Source organism: Pipistrellus hanaki (assembly GCF_964339955.1).
Source record: "Pipistrellus hanaki genome assembly, chromosome: 4".
Classification (NCBI taxonomy): Eukaryota; Metazoa; Chordata; class Mammalia; order Chiroptera; family Vespertilionidae; genus Pipistrellus; species Pipistrellus hanaki.
This window is the reverse complement of record NC_140506.1, coordinates 54,984,700-54,995,592: the sequence shown is the minus strand read 5'-3', so window position 1 is coordinate 54,995,592 and position 10,893 is coordinate 54,984,700. Positions and strand designations below refer to the sequence as shown.

The following is a 10,893-nucleotide window of genomic DNA, read 5'->3' as shown; positions in this document are numbered from 1 at the left end:
AGACAAGACAGACATACCCCTTATTGTTTGAGAAAGAGCCATAGTCAACACATCAGAAAACAGATCAATTCTTTCTTTTCATGTTATTAACTTAAAAAAATATTTTAAAAATATACATTTTATTGATATTTCACAGAAAGGGATAGAGAGCTAGGAACACTGATGAGAGAGAAACATTGATCAGCTACCTCCTGCACACCCCCTACCAGGGATGTGCCCGCAACCAATGTATTGTACATGCCCTTGACCGGAATCAAACCAGGGACCCTTCAGTCTACAGACTAACGCTCTATCCACTGAGCCAAACCTTTTTCAGCGATTCTATTAACTTTCTATTCCAGATTGGCTTATACTCTTTACGCTTTCATTTTAACATTTGCATTAACAACATAATGAAGCCATGTTAGCATATATTTAAAACATTCCCAGAAAGTCTTGATTCCTCTCCTATCACACAAATACTCATCAGCTGACTCTATAGTGATGTCCTTTGGTTCAGAGAGGGTTACTAACTCTTAAAGTGGTAATAAAAATAGTTGGCATTAAAGTCTTATTTTTATCAGGCCAAGACACTGAAAGAGGACCACGGGAACCTGGAAGAGAATGCATCTCTGTGTGCTGAAAAACTATTCCATTTACACCAAAAAGAAAAAAAGAGAAACACACACACACACACACACACACACACACACACAAAGAGGTGTGCCAAAGCAGGAGACACTTCTCTTGTTAGCTTGTTGTCAGTACACAGCTGCCTTCCAGTGTGAGTTAGAGGCAGTTCAAATAGTCTAGACCCCACAATTCTGATGTAACCATATATTCAATATTTTATTCATATTGCTTTATGAAGGCCATCTCACTCTAGGAACTGTCCAGAACTACTATATTCTCTAACCAGTCCCCTTTGACCTGTTCCCCTCCAAACTTACACTGTGCCCAGCTCCCTCAGGACCACCTGATAGCACGAGTTCTCTCTCTGGCCAAAGACCCCAGTCCCACAGCGGGCTGTCTCATAGCCAACCAGGGTATCCATGAGGGCCTTGCACACACCCTAGAAAGGAGTACTCATATATATTTCGAGGATTTAACAGGTGGGAGAGAAAACCTTTGTCCATTAAGGAACGGGGATGCCGGCCTTCAGCATGAAATGGGATGGCATCTAGAGCTTTCATCCTGTATAAATAGTTAAACCAATTCTGATTTCCCTGGATGTCCAGCTGTAGCAGTCTTGCACCCGCAAGGAACTGAGGTTCATACTTGATATCCTGAACCCTGGATAGTCGACTATCAATCTCTTCTAAGTCCTTGGGGGCACTGTGTTGTGAGGTCCCCTTCAGAATTTCATCGCAAAGCGCATGATTTGCCTCTTCACAAAAATAAATAGCAGCACAAACACCAGGCTCCCGCAGGCCATCACCAGCAGGACATTCACCGCGCTCCCGTCCCCCCCCCCCCCCCCCCCCAGCCAGTTACTGCCGGACGCCTTGGCCTCCCCACCCCACACAGAACTTCTGTCCACCCGTCTACCTGCCTTCAGCCCGGGCCCCTCGAGGCAAGGTCGCCTGGGTTCTCTGAAGCCCTAGGCCACCTCCTTACAGGGAAAGATCAGGCTAACCCAACCAGAACACATGGCAGATCAATTTCCAGAATCTTTCACGAGTCAATGCTAGGGATAGAAGTCCAGTCCAAGTGACTTAAAGTAACTGTCTTAGTTACCTATTGCTACATAACGGATTGCCCCAAAGCATGCCTTCTTAAAGAACACCTGTATGTTCTATGGGCCGGGAACATGGCACAGCTTACCTGGGGTCTGTGCGTCCTGGTCCGCACGGGGCTGCGAGGAGGCGCCGGCACGGTCTCCCGGGACCTTTCCAAGGTGAAGGGGTAGCACGTAGGGTATAGGGAGTAAGTCTGGGTGCAGCGGGAGGGTAAGAGGAAAGATTAGGATGAACTAAGCATCAGGACCAGCAAAGGCGACAAAGGCAGGCCGGAGACGCTGCTGAGGACACTCCTCACCCAAAGCCCGAGTTCACGTGATCTCCGGAGTCTGGCGGGGAGGGTCCCGCGATGGGAAACACCTGGGTTCCCTGGTTGACTGATGCAGCTTATTGTCAGTACAGGATCAGGCCTACACCACCGTCCTGGCAAATCTCCGTCCTCATTGAGCCCCAGCCCCAGTCAGAGGCTCCTGGCCACCGCCAGGCGCAGGGAGCTGGGTTCCTCTATCTGCTGCGGAAGAGCGGGGACTTTGCACGCAGCATTCCAATGTCACTCAGTAGTTGATGGCAGCATCCAGCTCCTTGGGCTGAATGCTTCCACTCCTGCCTTGCTGTTGCCCAGAGATTGCTTAGTTAATTCAATGCTTGACCTCACCCACCTGACAGCTTGCTTCTTCAATGTGCAAACCGCCCCTGGCAATATAGGAGTTTTCCCTTAGGACAGAGGTCAGTCTTTTGTAAACTAATCGTGGAATTGACACCCATCACCTGTGCTTTATGCTATTCATTAGAAGCAAGCCCTTAGCCCTCATCCAAGGGCAAGGGATAACACAAAAGCATGAATACTACAGAGCTGTATGATTGCTCACCTCCTAAAATTGGATTCTTGAGGGCCAATTTTTGAAGCCTGCCACAAAGCTTCACGCATATAATTGAAAAAAGTGAGGGATAGCTTGTCCTCAGACACAGTTGGATTCTGAAACTTAAAAGATGCCAGCAGCGTGGACTCAGAGTAGTAGATGGATGCTGCCTCAAAGAACAATAGGATGCTGGTCCTCAAAGAAGGGGCAAAGGATTCTGAGCATAAACAAAACAACAGGTGAATCTACCTCAACAGAGTAGATCTTTGGCTTTTGGGTTTTGCTGCTTAATGATAGTTCATGGATTCTGAACATGCCATCATTGCCACAGGGACAAATCAGACTTCTTTATGACAGAGTGCCTACTGTGTGTTAGACTGTGCTAGGTGCTTTACCTATATGGTCTCATGAAATACTTGCAGCAACCCTATAATGTCAGCATTGTTTCATTTTTTATACTGAAGGAACTATCTTTTGACACTTAATTTTGAATCAAAGCCATATTGATTCCACAGACAGTTCTCATGCTACCATATACCTGCCAGAATATACAAGTATTTTTAAATCATGTTATAGATTTTAAATCACTTATAGAAATAAGAACTAGTTTGTACTTATGTTTTAATATAAAGTTTGGTTTAATGTCTTGCATAGTTTATAGTTTAGTAACCAAATTATTGAAGTAAATTTCTTACCTAAAGGATTTGAGGCACTAAAGTATAAAATTGGGATAAGTTAAAAATTGAAATAAAAATAGAAAAAAAGGCAAAATAATAAAGAAGTAAAGTATTAAACAGTGCTCTAGTCAAATTTGATCTTACCAAATAACTGTCTGTTATTTTTATTTTGGTGTACCCATTTATATGATGAATATGGAAAAATGTAGTGAAGAAGGAGAAAATATGCTTGCACCTGATTACACACGGTAGGTACCAGAATAGTGACTAACTGCAGAACAGAAACAACAATTCCCTATGACAATTATTGTTATATCTTTGAACCTGAGCTTCCTCATCTATAGAGATAATATAATCAGAAGGGTTATGTGAAGAATAGAAATAATGTATATAAAGCAAACTGTTTAACATGTAATTGTGCCCGGTAAGTTTTTCTTGTTGTTATCCAAACAGATTAAAATATTGCCTGACATAGACTCACAAAGTAAAGAATTTAAATGGGTCTAGTTTATTATTATTTAGATATCTCTAGATCAACAGTTTTCAACTGGTGTACTGCAAGAATTTTTAAAACATGCAATACCTAACTATTTAGTCAGGGGCACTGGCCTCTTTTCTCTTAGATTGCCAAATTAAAAAAAAAAAAATGACAACAGGCAGCACAACAATAGCCATCTTGTGTGAATGAATAAAAATGGTTCTTATGTTTTTTGTCAGATTAGCAAAAAAAATACATTTTTTGATGTGCTGTAGAATTTTAGAATTAGTTTATGTGTGCCATGAGATGAAAAAGGTTGAAAATCGCTGATCTAGATGGACTGTTACTCATTTCTTAGAAGTTTCTGGGTTTACCCATCATGTGGAGTGGTAATTGTTTAAAGATTTTGCAGTGTCTTGAAGTTAATATTTTGTCTGCGCAAAGGAATTCCGTATATTTTGGATCTTGAATGGAGGCAGAGCCAGTCTCCCATATGAAAAGCGGAAACAGTGGCTACCTCTTTCCTAGCTTTCCATGGAGCTGGGCATGGACTTGGGGGAATTTTAAGCCAAACTTGAAGGAAGAGAGGCAGCTGTCCATATGGAGGTTGAGGGAAAGAGCCTTCCAGGAAGCGGGAAGAGCCTCTCCAAAGGCCCTAGGCGAGGTGGTTGGTGTTTCTGAGGAACAGCAAGGAGGTCAGAATGCGAGGATCGCTCAGACACATGTTATACACATTATTCCAAGGCCCATCGAAGAGAAGAAGGAAGTGGGAGGCAGAGAGGTTGTGACTTGCACAGTAAGTGGCAAAAACCAGAACTCAGAAGCTCCTCTTCTGAACCCAAGCCCTGTGTTCTTATCAAGATGCCATTCTGTGTTTACTTCCAGATTGCCTTAACATTTTCTCTACCTGTGAGGTATTCTTTGTTAAACTTACCAGACGTTGGGAATCACACCTTCTCAGGTTGCAATGAATGCAGCACAAAGTTCAAACAGACTCGTCCTAAATACTTTTGACAAATTGTTCTAGCAAGAGACATTTCTACTTTACTGTCATAGATTTGGTTGAATTTATTTTAATGGGAATATTTTAGAGTAGATTTGTATGATTATCTAGCAGATTAGCAAATACATTCTATACTTATATTATTATTTATTACAAAGCCATTTAAAAATGTTGCATGTGATTTAAATTACTTATATATGCAAACATCCAACTGGGGGGACAAAACTTAACATTATATTCAATAGTTGAATTCACTCAGATCATACTGTTATACAGACATGCACATGTGTATTTCCCATAACTAAAGAGCACTCAAACCAGCATGTAATTTTGAAATACCTGATGAAGATTTAAATGGGCTTTTATTGATAACATAACATTATAACAGGTGATTTAACTTGTGTTACTTTTAAAAATGTAATTATTAAATATTCATGACATATTATACTTTATGAGACTTTAATACTCATACCAAAATCATATGGTGAAGATAAAATGCAGACAAAGAGTCTGGGTTCCCACAGCCACCGACCCCTAAATGACCTGCTAATAAATGCCAGATTCTCATCTTGTAAAACTCCTATGGGAGAATAATAAAGGATGAACATTTGGCCCAACATTTATTTTTATAAAACAAGCACCTTTAGTTTTCTTTCAGAAGAGTCATTTTCCTGCTTTTATAAAGTCTGTGGTCCTTTGTGAAAATGTGTACCTCACGTCACACAGTTACCCAGGGAGGTTCAGACATCCGGATTATTTAAATTAGAGTTGATATTTACACTTCCATGTTCCTAGCTCCTAGTATATTATATACCAGCTAATTACACAAATCCTTCATTTTTCTTGGACCATAGCTTTGCTTGTGAAATTTTAGGAAACAGAGTTATGTAGATTCAAAAAAGAAATATAGTAAATACAGTCAGTCTTGTGATTAGTAATTGCTATAGGCCAGACATTCTCAGACATTTATTTTTTTAAATTTTTATCTAGGGGGACTAAGAACAGATTGGTATATCCACGACAACGAAGGGAATAATGAGGTTGTGGTTAAAACAAATATAAACCTAAAATAAATATATCAAAGATACTTACAGGTGAATCAAATCAAGAGGCCAAGAATACGTGTGCCAAGAGGTATCTGCAAAACTCTAAGTGTTTCTTTCCCTTAAGAAAAGTAACATCTGTAATGTTTTTGGTTACTAGGTGCTATGGCTCAAGCCACATAAGTTTACATAAACTTTGGTTATAACTCAGAGCAAGAATTTGTCCTGGGGCCACAGGCCTAACCTCTGTGTAGACATTTAATCTTCTCTAAGGTGACATGGTAAGAAAATCTTGCCCCATAGATTAGATGCTCCATATTGGCTAATGGGAAATCTGCTCAATCACACTCTGTCTGGGAGAAAAAGAGTGCTAATTTATTTTAAAAGTCAAATGATTAGCATTTCCCGATCTCCCTGGTTTTTAGATTCTGCATGCGATTTCCTGTGCATCTTGGAGTTTGAAGCTCCAGGACATGGATGTGTATAAACTACTTTATTCCTAATATCTTTTTAAAAAATGTATCTTTATTGTTGAAAGTATAGATGTCCCCTTTGTTTTCCCATTGACCCCCCTCCTCCTTGCACCCACCCCTCCCAGGCCTTCACCACACTATTTCTGTATCCATGGGCTATGCATATCCTATATAATAAAAGTATAATATGCAAATTGATTGGCTCAACAGTGGAATGACCATCCAGATGATCATCTGGATGACCATCCGGGACCACGCTATGACACTCACTGGCACCAGGCTAGCCAAGGCAGGTGAGATGGGATTGGTTGGGGGCCCAGCCATTGCCCTATGATACCCCATAGAAGAGGCCCAGGCCACCAGTTGGTGGGGTTATCAATTGGGGAGGAGGGAGGGCTCTATGATTGCCCCAAAGAGGGAGGCCCAGGCCACCAACTGGTGGGCTGTGGTGGGTGGGCAGGGCCTCCCTCTGTGAGAAAAGACCAGGTCCAGGGCACCAGTGGCCAGAGAGCTAATATGCTAAGTGTCCCCCCTACTGTATGACGAGTCACTATGATGCACAGTGACCACCAGGGGGCAGATGCTTAACACAGTAGGTTCAAGCTGCAGTGACTTGGCAGCTGTTCTAGGGTGACAACACCTAAAACCAGAGAGGCAGGAAGGCTGGAGAGTGTTGGGGAGGGGAGAAAATGGATCAACCAAAGGACTTATATGCATGCATATAAGTACACCAGTAGACACAGACACTGCAGGGGAGCGGGGGCGGGGAGGGATGAGGGCATGCGACTGAGGTTAAGGGAGGCTGGGTGAAGGTCAATGGGGGAAAAAAGGAGACATATGTACTAATATATGTAATATTTTAAACAATAAAAAATTAAAAAAAAATAAAGTTCTTCCCTCCCTCCCTTCTTAAAGCTTCCCTTCAGGGGGGCATTAACCTCCAGCCCAGGGTGCAGCCCCGGACAGGTATTTGGCACCACCCTCCCCTGGCCTCCCCACTGCCATCCTGCTCCCATTCCCTGCCTGGGGTGCCCGTCCAGTGCGGGTGGCCGAGGCTCGCATGGCCCAGGCACTGCTGCTGGGAAGCAGGAGTGCCTCCACCAAGAAGGCCTTGGACCGTCCACCATTCCACTCCAGATTTGTGGTGCCTCCCCACCAAGGGCTCATACTGGGGGGCCACCTCCCTCCTCCTGCATCTGGACAGGACTCTTGCCCCGCCCCTCACTGGGCACACTTGCTCCCCTCCCCCAGGATCGCCAGCCCTCCCACATGCAGCCCCACCTTTCCTTCCCTTTTCCATTCCTGTGTCTTTTTCTTATTCCCTTTCTGTATTTCTGTTTCTCCTCTTGGCCTGTCTGCATGCAGGCCTGCCTTCCTCTCCTTCTCCTTTCTTACCCCCTCCTATTGTATCTTATTTTGATTCTTATTTAGTTATTTCTTCTTCACTTTCTAAACTTTCTACATGATTACTATATGTCTTCTATAATTTGAAAAATATATTTATAAATTATAATAACTCACATCTAGGTGTAATTTCATTGGTTTGATCATAAATCTCAAATATGTTTTACTTAAATAACACTTCACATATAATCCATATTTGTGTGTTCTGAGACTTTGGATATATATATATATATATATATATATATATATATAAATGAAACTTTCTTGATGAATTTGAGTACTATATTTTTATTTGAAATGTCATTCAAAGCTGTATCAGAAAATTCTGGTCTGAGTAATGATTATAAACTGGAATAAACAAAGCTAAGAAAATAAAATCTTCGCTGTTAGTACACTGGCAAGGATAAATAAGTGGAAGATGTATCCTCCCTCCCTTAGAGTGAGGGAGGATAATAGTCTACAATCTGATTCGTGGTAGCACATGAAAACATGATAATGCTCAGAAGGAAATACCTAGGAGGCTGGATTCTAGGCATATGTGTTCTCAGCATATGAAAAATTCCTACTCACAAGTGAAGCACAGGAATTCTTGAGTCATCAATTGTCAAGATGCACTTGGACACATAAGTTTATCAGTAGTAAATAGTATGAATAGATTCCCAATAAGTTTTGGGGTCTCCCTGATGCTCTGGGCTGGTATAAGAACTCATGAAGTTTGCATACCTGGCATATTGGAGAGAAGCTTTGGTAAGTACTGAATCTGAATTTCCTGCTTTCTCTTTAAGATGAGACTCTCAGTATATCCATTTTCCCATATACTATTGTGTAGTTGTGTTCTTTAAAACTTTAGGAAGCACTATTCAGATAGAATGTCCAACATAAATAGGAGCTCCACATGCCTCTTTCTCTGACTTGATATTGTAACCTCATTTTTTTCTGCCTTACATACTACACTTCAACAGCCATTATCTTCTTTCTGTTTCTTAAACATGTGCTCACCATGCAAGAGGGCCTTTATATTTGTTGTCCCTGCTGGATAGAATGCTTTACCAAAATATTTACATGACTGTCTTTTCACTATCCACGTTTCAGCTCAAATATAACCTTTCCACAGACATCTTTCATGTTCACTCAACTGGCATCATTTCAATTATTCTTTACCACATCTCTCTACTTTAATGTCTTGAGAACTCTTACCACTATCTGAAATTACCTTATATACACTTGCTCATTGATTTCTACACTGTAATACAGGGTTATAAGAGCAGAGCCATTATCCATAAAACCCACTGTTTCATCCACAATATCTAGAACAGTGCACAGCAGATAAAAGGTGTTCAATTATCACTTGTTGAATGAAAGAAGGAATGAATACATAAATTGCAATTACCTTGAAACTTAAGATTGTGTCAGGTTTTAAATACTGTGAAAGGAATCCCTCTTCTCTCCCATCACATCTATAACCACTTTCCTTAATATATGGAAACATTATATAATTTTTTTTGTCTTATGTTCTGCTCTCTTGGTCTGCGGGATGACTGCAGAGAGGATAAAAGTAGGGCCTAGGGCAGGGTGTTAGAGCTCTATCAGCTTCGACCATTGGCATGCTGTTGAAGAAGTCCTCAGCAAAAGGAAGGAATGAATTTGTTGTTGGAAAAAAAGATTTGGTACATTATTCATGTGTGTGCGTCTTTTGATTTTCCTTTGAATATGTGCACATTTCATGATACAAATCATAAATTGGGTATTTGAATAAATAATGTTGTTACTCTCTTTATCCATTTGATTTATATCACAGTTGGTAATCAATTTAGAAAGAAGTTGAAGTTGACATAATTCTCAGATCAAATCAGCCATATGTCTATTATTTTATGAAAACAGTTTGGGATATCATCTTTAGCCATTTTATGCCTTCTATATATACTGTTGAGTCTTTACAAGATTGTAGATAAACAAAAAAAAATCTGGATGAGTTATTTATGTCACATATTTAATTATTTCCAACATACGAGCCAAAAAATTAGATTTCTTATCTTATAGTTCATGATACAAGTGATTAAACATGATTAAAGCAAATAATTAAATTTGAATATTAATAGTAATTTTTTTTTATCTTTGGGGATTTTTAAATCCAAAAGCAGAAAGTAGTTTAATTTTTAATTTTGCATATGTATAATCTGTCCTGTACACAGTTTTAATATTAAGAAAAGTATTCATTTGAGACTAAGCTTTATTCTACTTTTAATATTAGAAATTACTTTCTTTCAGTTCTTAAGCAACAGTAAAATACATTATTTATTCTTTAGTGTTAATTGAAACATATTAATATAATTAATAATTTTAAATTAATAGTTTATAGTATAAAAAATTTTTTATTCTTATTTCAATAAACAAAAGGATTATTCCTTGTGATTAAAACATACTTCAGCACTTATGCTAACCTGTTCAATCTATATTAGAATTTTTGATGAAAATTGCAAAAATAGATAAATATAAATAAATTAGGTATTCAGAATATCTTAAAGAGTACATGTGCTAATCTAAAATATAGAAATACTTTTTTATTAAAAAAAAAAAGAAATTTGTTGTACGAAAGAATGGCTGCTTAAATACATTACTAATTCTTAAAACCTGTCGGAAAATGAAGCTAAAGCAAAAGAAAAAGCCCTGTGGGTGTTATGAAGCCACTTAAGCTTCATACATATGTTTGCTGACAGTTGAAAGAATGAACATTTTTCATCCCCCTTTGACTGCATTATAATGCATTGAAAAAGCTTATAGATTCAGGTTTCATACTCTTTGCAACTGAATTCCATTCCTTTTCATACTTTAAATTTGTAACATGTTCTATATAGTCCTTAAGTGAACATCCTGTTTTCAGGGCTTCTAAAACTGCATTGCTTTGAACAGTGAGCCACATGGCAATACTACTAACATAAAAAGTCCAGCTGTTAAGATTGAAAATACCATATAAATCACTGTACAAGCATCTTGTCTTACTTACCACTTTGGAAAACCCAGAGAAGTATTTTAAAGGAAAGGGATACTAACTTTAAAGGTCTCCAAAAAGCACTGTCATGATTTTTTTGGACTTTAGATTATAATCTCAAATTGTTTCATGAAGGAAACTTTTACATAACTTGTTCCTTCAGTCAAAAAATGCTTTTTTCCATTAAACTTCTTAAGTGTGCTCTTGTCCCGAACTCCTGGATGTAGTTTGTGAAATTTGTATCATCA

At 39.3% G+C, this 10,893-nt stretch overlaps 1 pseudogene across 1 annotated transcript; it reads right to left on the bottom strand.

The window, feature by feature from the left end:
- Positions 1-925: 925 nt before the first annotated feature.
- Positions 926-10,576, bottom strand: LOC311621100 (protein C1orf43 homolog; annotated as a pseudogene). Its single transcript has 4 exons — positions 10,453-10,576; positions 8,870-8,963; positions 1,804-1,867; positions 926-1,579 (listed from the first exon to the last, which is right to left on the bottom strand). The product of its transcript is annotated as a protein C1orf43 homolog (transcript).
- Between the last annotated feature and the right edge of the window lie 317 nt (positions 10,577-10,893).